Genomic DNA, 14,667 nt, shown 5'->3' with positions numbered 1-14,667 from the left:
ATTTCTGGGCATTAAACGATTACTATAATCAAAATGGCGGTGTAGCCATGGGAGCCCGCTATGCACCTAGTGTGGTGAACATCACATTAAATAAATGGGAATCAGAAACCATTTTTAAGAACAGACCTCAATCTCTTTTGTTATACAAAAGATACATAGACGATGTTATTATTTTGTGGGAGGGAACCAAACAAAGTTTTATTAAGTTTTTGGATTGTATGAATATGAATAGATACAATCTAAAGTTCATAGCAGAGTATAACGTAGATACATTGAATTATTTAGATCTAACACTCTTCAAACAAGGTGATCACATTAGTACAAAAACCTTTTTTAAAGAAACCGACCGAAACGCCTATGTTTCCACACACAGCTGTCACCATCCGCAATGGATAGGAGCTGTACCAAAAGGGCAATATATGCTCATACGGCGGAATTGTGATAATATTTTAGACTATTTCACACAAGCAGAAATCCTCACCACTAGATTCAGAGAAAAGGGATACCCTGCCCATCTATTGGATAAATTGGTTTTACAGGTGTCAAATATGGATAGACAGTCCCTATTGGTCCCTAAACCAAAAAAAGAGTATAAAGGTGACTGTGCGTTCATATCGGGCTTTCACCGCCAATACAGAACAGTAGAAGGTATTTTCCAAAAATTCTGGCCCATTTTACTTAAAGATAAAGATCTCCAGTCTTCCCTGCCAAAAAAAACAAAGTTTATTTATCGTAGGGCCCCCACTCTCAGGAACCGGTTGGCCCCCAACGTACCAGATCCCCCTGGGAAACCCCCCATTTTCCTGGATGGATCTGGTTTTCATTATTGCACTAGATGCAATGCTTGCAAAATAACTAGGAAACCGGGCTCTAAGAAAAAGAAGGCTCAATTCCAATCTGTAGTAACACAACAACAATTTAATATCAAACCTCTCATCACATGCGATTCTGACCACGTAACTTAAGTTTTGGAATGCCCATGTTCCCTTCAATATGTGGGCAGAACCACACGCCAATTGAAAGTAAGAATTAATGAACATTTAACAAATATTAAAAAAGGTTACCCTAATCACAGAGTCTCAAGACATTTTAAACTTTATCATGATAGTGACCCATCACTATGTACATTTTATGGGATTGACAAAATCTCTAGGGATTGGAGGGGTACCCATATGAAAAGGTCAATATCTAGGAATGAAACGTACTGGCTTTATAAATTACAGAGTATGCAACCACATGGGATGAATATAGACCTGGACCTTAATTGTTTTCTCACGAATGATTAGGTCCAGGACTATTTAGTATTAATACTATCTATTTCAGATTATGGGAGTGAGTCGGGTACAACTACTACCCTTGTTGCTAGAGACACAATTGTTATGGTGGAATACAATCCCCCCCCCCCCGTTTATATGGGAATTTAATATTTACTATAGATTGAGATAGGTTAGATTGCAGTTTCTGCCGTCTAGCAATGTCTTATAGGCTTTTATAATATTATTCTTTTGTTATGTAAACCGAGACTGTGGCTGCACAGAATTCAGGGCAACATGAGTTATTTTTTAAATAGATATCCAATTAATAAAATATTAACTACTTATCATCTATTTTTTATATTTTTTCATTTTTTCCATATGGGTTTTATCCACCTACTTGTTATTGACCAGTAGGGGGACTACCACAATTTTTCCCCTGGAGACGTTTGGCAATAAGATACATCCATCCTAAGCAGGGAGTAATTTGATCAGTTTAGTCAACAACCACTAGATGGAGCTACGCTCCAGAACATTGTTGAGCTATCCAACTTTATTGATACGAGCATAGGTCTCATGGTATGCTTGCCAATTACCCGCTCCCTTTTTTCTTTCCAATAAAAACCATCACTATAGTGACCAATGTACGCTTTCCTGAAGACGTTCATAACGAAACGTACGTCGGAGCGGTACGTGGTCACATGTCCTGTTGTCTTACAACATCCGGATCCTTTGGCTGTCCCCCTGTGCGGGCTGGAACGCACGCCAGCTAGGAGGAGATATGGAGGGTTTTTTCTGACTGCAAAGTTACCCTGACATGCAAGCAGCCCCAGTGCCGGGTAGGCACTCAGCAATGTAAGCGGCCATTTGGCTATTTTATTGTTTATATTTTTAATAAATGGTTTTGTGCTATGGAGACTGTTTTTGTTTCCTATATATCCATATCCATATCTTGAATGAGTGTGACGGGAACGATCCATGCCTATAACACCATCCACAGTCCAGCCATCCATGTGAGCAGGCACAATCCTGCGTAAGCGCTAGTGACTCTCTTTTTAACTAAAGGAGTCATTGGTATCTGGTAAGCAGATATCTATTACTTCGAGGTTTATTCCTTTCTTTTCTCTTCTGGTGATGGAAAACCTTTTTCTAACAACAGTAAGACTGTGATAATATTGCAAGATATCACTTCAATCACCTCAATCACTCATTTTATGGGGACAATTAATCACTATTGCTATCATCACTATTGTTATCACTTCAATGTGTAATTTAATGTGAACTGCTATTAATAGTGTTTATTTCCCAATTTTTCTGGTATTGCAAAGATATGTTTATTCAATGCACTTGATTTATATTGTATAGCCACTAGCGCCCCCTATCTTTCCAATATTCCAATATTTAAAGGTATATTTTAAAGGTATACATATGGTGAAGTACTTAACATTTGGGGATGGTAAGGTGGGCCTGTGTCGCATAGTTAGAATTAATGAAAACCGTTGCGTGCGGTGGTCCCACAATGTTTGCTCATTCCCTCTGTCCCCTCTGGGTGTTTCTATAGTCCACGGGGCTTGCAAGGAGCCACGCATTTGGACCCAGTGGGGAAGGTGTAGGGCGAGGCACCTGGCCGGCTTCTGTTGAATAGGCATGCTGGGAAACCAGCATCTGATCACCATTTAATCAGCACTGGCAGCCATTGGCTGACCAGTGTGTTTTGGTGGTGGTGGGGGCAGTCCCCTATCAGAACACAATAGCTTAGTGGGGAGATCGCTGTACTAAACTATACCGAGCTCCGAGTCCTCGGTTTTGAAGTTTGCAGTCATGCAGTCAGCCCTCACCCCATACACTGACAACTTCATTGTGACAAACTGTGCTGCGAGGATGAGTATGATTGGTATTTTTATTACTTTTACAGTGATGCTGTGAGGGTGTAATTCTTGGTGATGACAGGGGAGTTTTCTGCTCTCCTGTTACTGCCTACAAACACACATATACATATACCCACACACACCAGTAGTTCACCCTGTAGACTCCTCTTCCCGGCTTCTGCAACTTCATGATTTCTCAGCCACTGTTATAATGTTACAGAGTCTAACAATGCAGAAAAACTAAATCCCTGAGCAAAGTGAGAAGAAAAATAATCTTTGGGGACACTCCTGAGAGGGAGAGGGAGGTTTGAGTTTAATGTGACATACATTTCAGAAATTAGCTTTAAGAGTTAGTACCTTTGGGAATTAAATGAAGCAGTAAAGTAAGTAGTACAGAATCCAATGGCGTTAAGATGTCGAATGTGTTAATGAGAAAATGCTGTTTGTCACTTGAGCAAATTAAAAAGGGCTAACTTAGACTTTAGCGATCTGAGGAGAGTGTTGTCTGATATGTTGATGTACTATTTTTTTATTATTCACTTTCCTAGGTTGTTATTGGGGTTATGATTACATGTTTTCAACCTAGTTTTAGAAGTTTACTTTATTTTCAATTAAAAAAAATAGAACAAATTATGCATGATTTCAAATAAAAAACACATTTTCAGGTCACAATCCTGACGTAAATTGTGAACCCCCTGCATTAGGATATTTAAAAAAGACGCCTTTCTCTCAGTTTTCTTTTTACAGTTACGTTTTTATAAAACCTGTTGCTAGTTTAACAAGCTCTTTGCAGAACAGATAAGAACAGATACATTCTAATATGTAGCTATCCTTCTTTCAGGTGAATGAGTTAATTGGGCATTCCTGTTGCAGTTTGCCCTTCTGTGAAAGGCCAGTAGTCTCTGTTTTAATCTGGCAGATAAAACTTCCCAAGGGGAGATCTCAACAAAGCACAATAGCTATTAAAACCTCTCTTGCTAAAAATGATATGACACAGTAAGACTTTCATAGGTCTGGAAGATTTTATTGAAGTGTATTGTAAAAAAAAACTGCTTTATTTGGACAATAAAAGTTTTGAGCAAAGAAACTTTGTAACATCTGTCACAGAGACTCTATTTAGGGTGTTGAGTGTTTTAGGTTCCCATATAGAGGGGTTTAAATATGTACTATAAAGTTACCATTGTTAAGTTAGAATGCAGACTCTTGAAGGCCGGTAGACGTTTTAGAACTTGTTGTGTACATGTAGATAGACCTGAGTACTTGCCTTATTCCAGTGCAAGGGCATATCTAGAGCATTTGGCACCTGGGGCGGATCCCATATCTGGCACCTCCCCCGACTTTAAAATGTAAAAACACCACAATGTACCCGCTGCATACCTCTGCATCCCCCAATAACTCTTTGTCACTACTGCGTACCCTCTCTTCACAACTGCACTCCCGCTGTACCCCTCTGCCACCAATCCCCCCACCTCAGTGAGAGATCACCTATGGGAGTCAGAGAGATCACCTATAGGAATCATAGAGAGCACCCATGGGAGTCATAGAGAGCACCTATAGGAATCATAGAGGGCACACGTGGGAGTCATAGAGGGCACTTATGGGGGTAAATTACATCTCGCTCCACTGGGAATCAGAACCAGGTACTCCTGGCACCCATGGGAGTTGGTTCAGTATCGCTGTTTTCTATCACTCGGGGTATCACACTGACCTGTGCCCTGGGAAGAGGGATCACAGCTGGCTGCCCTCGTGCTCTCTCTCTCTCACTCTTGCAGGGATCTTCACACTACTTTCTCTGATCCCGGGATGTTTCTAGGATGTTGTTACCGTGGAAACCACTCCCAGACTGTGACTGGCAGAGAAAGGTATGTAATGGGGCACAGGAGAACTCTATTGGAGAGCGGGGTTGCCAAGGGGTGAAAGGGCGGGGCCACTATAGCCAAAGTTGATGAGAGTGTCCTGGGCAGACTGGGATGGCACAGCCCAATACAGATAGTCTATAGCCAGCCCAGACACCCCCACTGAATAAGCGGAGCTGGCCTGACACCCTTAAGAATCGCTGGCCTAACACCCCCCCAATGTGTTGCACCCGGGTAGGATCCCCCCCCCATGTTCCAGTGAGTCATTCAGCCTGAACCATATAATTAAGGGTCTAAGAGATGGTGGCCTAAAACACCCAGTGTATACTACCAAATGGTCTGGTCCCTCTGGATCTATGGGAGAGGTAGGATGTCTGTTAGATTTCTCTCAATAAAAGCCCCAACTTTTAAGTTAATTTACTGGTCTTAGTGTGTTTAGCTTGCTGCAGAATAAATAACATTTAATGAGCTCAAAGTCTATAACAGAGCAATGCACAACTAATTACAATATATATGTTATATATAGATTATGCATGTATGTTTGCATCTGCAGTATAATAGGTCTAACTAAATATCTGTTCTGTGTCATTTGAGAGGTCTTCAGTAAGTATTGTACCTTATTCTGGAAAAATCTTGAAGCCTGCAGCATGTGTAATGAAACCCAGAGATGCATTTTAATGACTGCCTAGGTAAATGTAAGTGGGCTGGTGACTCCAAAGCATACAATATATCACCATTGTTTTTATGAAAATGTGTTAAATCTTGTCTATGTCTTATGCGTATAATGTAATTGTAAAAAAAAACTGTAAGATCGCCACAGTCCATATACAGTATTCTCTATTAAACAGAGTACATGCTACAGGAAGTGGTGTGGTGTAAAAAAAAAAGTTAGGGTTACATTGATACCCCTTTATGGACAGATGTTGGCCAAATACCCCATAGGGTACACATTTTTACTTTAAACCCCCACGGCATATTTATATTCATTGCATCCTAACATGCATAAACATAATTTGGAGAATCCTTTTAGGTTTCAAAAGACACCTTTCTTAGTATACTTGCCAAAATATGTAATTGTTTACCTAAACAAGTTAAGCATTATTTGAACCTGAAAGATGTACATGGTACCAAGTAATTAGCCCCAAAACTTTGATGATGCATGGACAAAGCAAGCAAAGTCAATGTTTCATTAAACCTTTTAAAATGCCTAATGCCGTGTACACACGAGTGGACTTTCCGGCATACTTGGTCCGGCGGACCAGAGTCCGCCACACAATCCGATCGTGTGTAGGCTCGCGCAGACTTTTTTTTCCCCAAAAGTCCGCCGGACCTAGAAATGAAGCATGCTTCAAATCTTTCCATCGTAAGTCCGCCGGACTCAGTTCCTGATGGAAAGCCCGTTCATCTGTATGCTGGTCCGATGGACCAGATACGACGCAAGGGCAGGGTATTGCATCTCGCGCTCACTGCAATAGGAATAACAAATTTTCCTATTGCGGCAAGCATGGGGCATACCAGGCCCTTAGGTCTGGGTGCCCCCTCCCCCAAAGCACCCACCCCCCATGTTGCGGGTATGCGGCCTGGTACGGTTCAGGAGGGGGGGCGCTCACTCGTCCCCACCCACTTTCCTGACCGGCCGGGCTGCGTGCTCGGATCGGGGTCTGGTATGGACTTTGAAGAGGACACCACACCGTTTTTTCGGGCCTGATATGCCCCGCGACGGGGCTCGTAAGGTGTCAATCTCGCCGATAAAAGCGGCGAGATTGACTTCCTTTTCTAGTCCCGTCGTACCCGAGTCACGTTCAAAATGAACGGACTTGTCCGTGTGTGGGCAAGTCCATTCATTCGGAAAGTCCGCCGTAACTCTGGCGAAACTCTGTCGGGAAGACGGACGGACCTAGGCTGCCGGAAAGTCTGGTCGTGTGTAGGCAAGTCCGTCCGTTCAGATAGTCCGGCAGTAGCCCGCTGGAAAGTCCGGCGGGAAGAACGTCGGATCTAGTTTAAGCCTGGTTTCACACATGTGCGGTGCGAATTGAAGCTCAGGTTTCACTGGGGAGATAACAATCTCCTGTTCAACGGATTCATTGCGTTTTTGCTCAGGATTAGAGAGCAGGGAGAGGGGGAGGGAGGGGGGGGGGGAGAGGGGGAGGTGTAGTGAGGAGAAAGAGAAAATCCTTGTTCAGAACGCAATGCATCTGCGAATCAGATGCGTTCCCATAGGAGATAATAGGCTTGTAGTTCGCACCGCAATGCCCAAAAAATGCACACGTTTTTTGTGCAATGCGCAGTGCGAATGCAACGCACATATGTGAACCAGATACATTCATATGAATGTATTTTAAAATGTCCTGCGAATTAGATGCGGTGTAAGCCGCATCTAATTCGCATAGGTGTGAACCCGGGCTCACAGAAAGTCCGGTCATGTGTACACGGTATTAGATCCACCACACCTATGAGCCTGACAGGGTGATCTCTGCAGTAGAGCGAGTGCTTTAGGACAAACAAGGGCACCTTAACCCACACTGAATTACCCATTAAAGAGATTCTAAGATACAGCTACTTAAGGCCTAACTATTTGGCTTGACCTGAAGCTATATGAGATAGTAAAGCCAACACAGGCTTTGTGCTTGGATTTGGACCCACCTGGAAGAACATGTCAGTCAAAATTTCAGAATGAGATAAGCAGCTCTATGATTCATATTTTAGGATATAAAAAAAAGCTATCATCTTTGTGCTTCATATTATTATACACTTATTTGAAAGCGGAAGTGAAAAATGTTTGTTTTTTTTTAAAAGTGCCAACATTTAGCTTTTTTATCATAGAAGAGACTACATATGGCTCTTTTATCATGTATTCTTTTACCTGCCCATCAGCAGTTTTTCTGTAAATGTACACCAAGCTGCACCTACGCAGCTCAGTGTATCGTCTCAGTATGAATCTGTGCTGGGAAGCCATACCGTTCATGTCCACCTGCTAATGTTGCATTATTTGCCCAGCCAATAAAGATGATCTAAGACTCTGAACCCAACAGAAGACTGAGTGAAAGTGGAAGTGCCACGTATGAAAGGGGGTGCAGACATTGCAAAGCTGAAAGGGATCACTTTGCTGGCTGTACATACTTGCACACTATGGCAAAAAGGTCCTAGGGTTCCACATTTTGCTTTTTGCCATAGTGGCTTGCATTTTCTTTAAAAAGATTGTCATATTTCCAGTACTTAACGAACAGGGTCAAACATTTAATGCTAAAAGAAAACAAAAAACAAAACATTACACACAATTGGTCTTTAACCGGTTCCCGACCAGCCTCCCCAGTTACACTGTGGCAGGATGGCTCCCCTGGGCAAGCCATCGTAGCTGTAATCGTCTCTTGAAGACACTGTAGGAGGCACGGGCATGCGCTGCTGCAGTGTGTCCCCGGAGCTGATGCGAGTGCCCAGTGGGAGCTATGACCGCCGGGCACCCACGATCACTCATGACAGAGCGAGAACTGGGATCTTTGTGTGTAAACACACAAATCCCGGTTCTCTAAGGGGAGAGGAGACAGATCATGTGCTCCTACTAAGTAGGAACAATGATCTCTCTCCTCCCCTAGTCAGTCCCATCCCCACACAGTTAAAACACACCTAGGGAACACAGTTAACCCCTTCCCTGCCAGTGATATTTATACAGTAATCAGTGCATTTTATAGCACTGATCACTGTATAGATGTCACTGGTCCCAAAAATGTGTCAAAAGTGTCCGATTTGTCTGCCGCAATGTCACAGTCCCGATAAAAATTGCTGATTACTAGTAAAAAAATAAAATAAATAATAATAATAAAAATGCCATGAATCTATCCCCTATTTTAAAGACGTTGTAACTTTTGGGCAAACCAATTAATATACACTTATTGCGATTTTTTTTTACCAAAAATATATAGAAGAATACATATCAGCCTAAACTGAGGAAAACATTTTATTTTATTTTTTAAATTGGGGATATTTATTATAGCAAAAAGTAAAAGATATTGTGTTTTTTTCAAAATTGTCGCTCTTCTTTTGTTTATAGCGCAAAAAATAAAAAACGCAGAGGTGATAAAATACCACCAAAAGAAAGCTCTATTTGTGGGGAAAAAAGGACGTACATTTTGTTTGGGTACAGCGTTGCACGACCGTGCAATTGTCAGTTAAAGAGATGCAGTGCCATATGGCAAAAAATAGCCTGGTCAGGAAGGGGGTAAATTCTTCCGGGGCTGAAGTGGTTAATGAATGCTTTTGTAAAATATGATGTACCAGCATGGTTTTAAGGTTTAACTTTAAAATTTTGTTTTAGAAACTTTCTAACTTTCTTTTAAAAAAGCTGAATTATTGAGGTAGATTTACTAAAGGCAAATAGGCTGATCAATTTCGATCAATTTTGTTAGGGAGTGTTCCCCTAATTTAATGAATAAGGTGAGGTTCTGCTGATTTCCATCATCCAATCATGTGCAAACCAAAATACTTTATTTTAATTTTCCTTGCAAGATATGTTTTGCAAGGTGAATTTTCACCACATTCAATAAGCTAAGAGGAAATTGCCTTCCAAAGTGAACAACCTAAATGCGTCGGTTCTGGCTTCATAAGCATGAAATATTATAACAAGGGTTTGGTCTGGTTGATGATGCAGCACCCCTAAGTTGGACACCTCATCCCAATGTAGGTAGAGACAACAAAAAAGGGGTGGGTAAGGGGATTTTTGCGGTGCCAAATACAAAGAGAAAGAATTTACTTCCATCGATTAAAATAGAAAAGAGTTTTATTACATGACGTATTTTTTAAAAAACAAATTTAGAACAATTTAAAATTACAAGTGTTTGGTGGTCATAAGATAAAGAAATGAAACACAATTCACAATGGAGATGTTGCACACTAGCCCGAAATGTTTCGCTGTTAGCTTCCTCAGGAGATGTACAAGGCTTAATTGAAACCACTAGACAGATAAGATAAAGATGTTATACCATACATATGAATCATACAATCAAAATTAACATGCAAGAAATTGGGTAGAGTGTGAGCTTGGTTGCCAAAAAAAGGGGACATGGGTATAAACACTTACCCAAACAAATGCTAGCAACTGCAAACCACAAGGCTGGACCCTAGACAAGCAACCCAAATGACCCGATCAAAGAGAACCAGTCAGGTGTGACCATAGAGGGCAGATAGGGCAGCACTGGGGAACAGTGAAGGTTCGTAAGTTTAGGATTGGGTTTGGTAACTGAATGAATTCAAAAATGGTAAAAAAAAGGGGGACAATCGTCTCTCAGTTTAAATACTTACACAGAAGGATATTTGTCTAGTGATCCATGAAGGAGACACACTTAGCAGGGTCTATAGTAGGGCTGTGGAGATTAGGCTGCAGGAGGCAGACTAGAAAGATAAATGAGGAAAATCTCTATAAGATTAAGCTTGGGGTCAAGGGAGGAAATAAACAAAAATAAAAAATGATGGAGGCAGGCAAAGAAGGATAGCCAGAAAGGAAACAGCAGGAGAAAGATAGAAAATAGATAGAAAATGCATTGAAATACACAGAGGGGAAATCTCCAATGAGTTCCCCTACATTGAGAGAAGCATGAGTGAAAAAGGCAATAAATAATTAGGTAATTCAAGAAGGGATAGAGACAAGAACTGAGGAAAGGACTTTAAATTTTATATAGCCCAGTCGAGCTAAGTAGTGACTTACCAGTCTAGACAATCGCCACTAGGTAGAAGCGTCTCCCTCCGGCTCTGGCTGAACTGACAGCCAGATAAGCCGGTTTACATCTACCCTCCAACGAGCCGGCGTGTGACATCACCGGCTCGAGGCAGACGAGAAGACGCCTGTGCGCATGCGCACGCGCGGCCTACACCCTCAGACTACACTACCCAGGAGGCTGCACGGGGAAGGAGGGCCCAGGCACGTTCAAGGAAAGGACGTTCGTGGAGAGACCCCAGCCTCGCCGCAGCATTCCGGGATGTGCAGAGATGGCAAAGAGGGAATAAGATCCGAGATGGCAGAAGCCGCCTTTGGATCAATTGGGTCCCCCTGCGCTGCCAGGCGTATGGGTGGGCCTGCTAACGGTGGATAAGGCAAGCCCTGGGCGTCCATATGGCCCACCAAAAAACATTCCCCAGGATAAATGGAAAAAGAGAGTCAGTGACCAACATGATGGGCCAGGGAAAGGTTTGGGATAAAGGTGGGACAGGGATAGCAGAGCAGGACCACAAAACCGCTCCAGCTAGCCAAGTGTTTATAAAGGCAACCAAGCTCATTTACAGAAGTGTATAGATAAAAAACTAAAATTAATGGCTCAAATCATCAATCAAAAAGGTAAACACAATTACAAAACAAAGAGTATAATACACAAACTTATGAAAAAACGAAATATATAGCAAAATAAAATTATAAATGCGGATAAGGACACTGCAGTAGCTTAGGGGAAGGGGAATTGAAAGATATTTTTGGAGGGGGCAAAATAGGGGAGGAGAGGGGAGGAGGGGGGAGGAAGGGGAAAGAATAGATCTCCAAGCATGGAGTGCAGCCTAATGGGGGATGGCCCAGTGATTAACATTTGTTGGGACTAAAGAAAGGACTTGAAACTAAGACTCTCGTTAAAGCCAGGGAAAGATGTGGTTTTGAGGTCGTATATCCACCGAGCCTCTAATAGGGTGCGATCGACACTGCCACCGCGGGAGTCTACGAGAATATGTTCGAGTGCCAAAAATGTGATGTAGTGAGGATTAAAGTCATGATATATACCAATATGCCGGCTAATGGCAGTGTCCATTTTATTTTTCTTGATAGGTTCAATGTTATCACATATACGTTTGAAAAATTGTCTTTTTGTTTTTCCAATGTAGAAGCCACCGCACAGACACTGGGCCAAATATATAACACCGGGTGTCTGGGAGGTGACCCTAGATTGGATGAAATGCCATTTGCCATTTGCCGTTAGGAGGCTTGAATTTAGTTTTTGCATCAACATGTCCACATACATCACATGCACCACAGGGGAAGGTATCCCAGTTGGTTTGAATTGAAGGGGGTTGTGTGGTTTCAAAGTGACTTCGAACCAATCGATCCTTCAGGGAAGGGGCTCGTCTGAAGGTGATTTCAGGGACATTTTTTATATATTTACTTGCACAGGATCTGCAGATAAGAGTGGCCAGAATCTAGTTAATATATGTTTGAATTGTTGATGTTGGCTTGAATATTTGGTAATGACTCTTATGCCCCGTACACACGGTCGGACATTGATCGGACATTCCGACAACAAAATCCTAGGATTTTTTCTGACGGATGTTGGCTCAAACTTGTCTTGCATACACAGTCACACAAAGTTGTCGGAAAATCCGATCGTTCTGAACGAGGTGACGTAAAACACGTACGTCGGGATTATAAACGGGGCAGTAGCCAATAGCTTTCATCTCTTTATTTATTCTGAGCATGCGGGGCACTTTGTGTGTCGGATTTGTGTACACATGATCGGAAATTGCGACAACGGATTTTGTTGTCGGAAAATTTTATAGCAAGCTCTCAAACTTTGTGTGTCGGAAAATCAGATGGAAAATGTGTGATGAAGCCTACACATGGTCAGAATTTCCGACAACAAGGTCCTATCACACATTTTCCTTCGGAAAATCTGACCGTGTGTACAGGGCATTACAGTGTCAGATTTTTTGACCCGTTTGCTAGAGAAAATTAATGAATTTCTATTTTCTGTGTTTACCCGATTAAAGGCTTTTTTTAAGGCAGGCATGGCTATAGCCCCTAATTCTCAGTCTACTGTATAGGTCCCTAGCTGCACTTCTAAAGTCGGAATCCTTACTGAAGTTGCGTTTAAGCCTTAGGTACTGACTATAGGGGATACTTCTAATTAGGGAAGTGGGGTGCAAACTTTGGGCATGAAGGATGATATTTCCCGCTGAAGGCTTTCTATAGAGGGAAGAGTCAAGTTTACCTTCTGCATTAATAGAGATGACCAAGTCTAAAAAACTGATACTGTTCTGACTACAGTATATAGTAAATTTTAAATTAAAATTGTTTGGGTAAGTGTTTATACCCATGTCCCCTTTTTTTGGCAACAGAGCTCACACTCTACCCAATTTCTTGCATGTTAATTTTGATTGTATGATTCATATGTATGCTATAGCATCTTTATCTTATCTGTCTAGTGGTTTCAATTAAGCCTTGCACATCCTCTGAGGAAGCTAACAGCGAAACATGTCGGGCTAGTGTGCAACGTCTCCATTGAATTGTGTTTCATTTCTTTATCTTATGACCACCAAACACTTGTAATTTTAAATTGTTCTAAATTTGTTTTTTTTTTAAATATGTCATGTAATAAAACTCTTTTCTATTTTAATCGATGGAAGTAAATCCTTTCTCTTTGTATTTGGCACCACAAAAAATCCCCTTACCCCTTTTTTGTTGTCTGATGAAATATTATATTTTTATTACAAAAGACAGTATCTTCATTTGGTAAAGGTTTTATAGCATGCATACGTTGAATTTACTGTACAGTGGTACCTTGGATTACGAGCATAATTCATTCCAGAACAATGCTTGTAATCCAAAGCACTCGTATATCAAAGCGAGTTTCCCCATAAGAGTCAATGGAAACTCAGATAATTTGTTCCACCGTGACTGCTATTGTATGAAGTACCACACGTGACCAGAGATGGGGGGTGCTGGAGACACTCGAAAATTCTCAGAGACCACTCGGAGCCACTCGGATGTACTTGGAGACTCTCCGAGTGTCACCGGCGCCCCTGCACCTCTGGCCAAATGCAGGACTGCACACCCCATTGGCTTGAATCCTTCTTGTCTTGTGAGACAACGCTTGAAAACTGAGTCAGGATTTTTTTAAAATAATAGCTTGTATTGTGAAACACTCACAAACTGCATTACTTGCAATTCAAGGTATTACTGTATTTATAGCACTGTTTTTATGCAAAAGTCAGTTCATAAAAACTATAGTATTTTTTTTCCTATTTCACAATATTGTTACTTTCTGACTGGTATTAAAGTTGAACTCCAGGCAGATATAAAAACCATATATTATTGCAGCTCTTTAACCATTAATACATATATTGTATACACATATATTTTTTAAATGCAAACAATATAAATAGATGAGTTCTTGCAGTCTACTGAAAGAGCGTCACAAAGAGCCAATCAGGTGTGTGCAGTGCAAGGAGCATGTAGCTAGGAAAATAAAAGCAGAGTGACAGAGAGTAATGCTTATAAGTCATCTGTTTTTTCTTTTAGTAGTTTGCCTGAAGTACAGTTTTAGCTAAGAAGTTCTACGAGGTGTCTATTTAAGGACCAAAAAATTGCGATAAAATAACAAGGTTTTTGTTGGTTAAATGATAACTTCATACTGTACAAAAAATAATAATAATAATTCTATACCTATGCAATGTATGGCAAGTGGATTGAATACTGCAGTAAAAAAGTGATGAAATAATAAATATAACTAATATATTATGGTAAACTGAGATGATAACTTTTCCTTGCATTGTTGATAAAAAAACTGCACATTGGCAAGACATTGCATGTAGCATTTCAGGAGTTGCCCTCTTCCTGTATCCCACCTCTGTATGTTGACAGTTCATAGAAAAGTACACATAACAATAGGTGGGATGTAATTTTAAAACAAGTATTTGTCACAACCCTTATAATTAACCTTGCAC

At 41.2% G+C, this 14,667-nt stretch overlaps 1 long non-coding RNA gene across 1 annotated transcript; it reads right to left on the bottom strand.

The window, feature by feature from the left end:
* Window positions 1-9,820: 9,820 nt before the first annotated feature.
* LOC141145972 (uncharacterized) lies at window positions 9,821-10,793 on the bottom strand. Its single transcript, XR_012244709.1, has 3 exons — window positions 10,676-10,793; window positions 10,273-10,362; window positions 9,821-10,165 (listed from the first exon to the last, which is right to left on the bottom strand). It is a non-coding gene; the product is annotated as an uncharacterized lncRNA (long non-coding RNA).
* Window positions 10,794-14,667: the final 3,874 nt, after the last annotated feature.

This window comes from Aquarana catesbeiana, linkage group LG05 (genome assembly GCF_042186555.1).
Source record: "Aquarana catesbeiana isolate 2022-GZ linkage group LG05, ASM4218655v1, whole genome shotgun sequence".
NCBI lineage: Eukaryota > Metazoa > Chordata > Amphibia > Anura > Ranidae > Aquarana > Aquarana catesbeiana.
The sequence above is the reverse complement of the archived record's forward strand: the minus strand, read 5'-3'. Positions and strand labels throughout refer to the sequence as shown.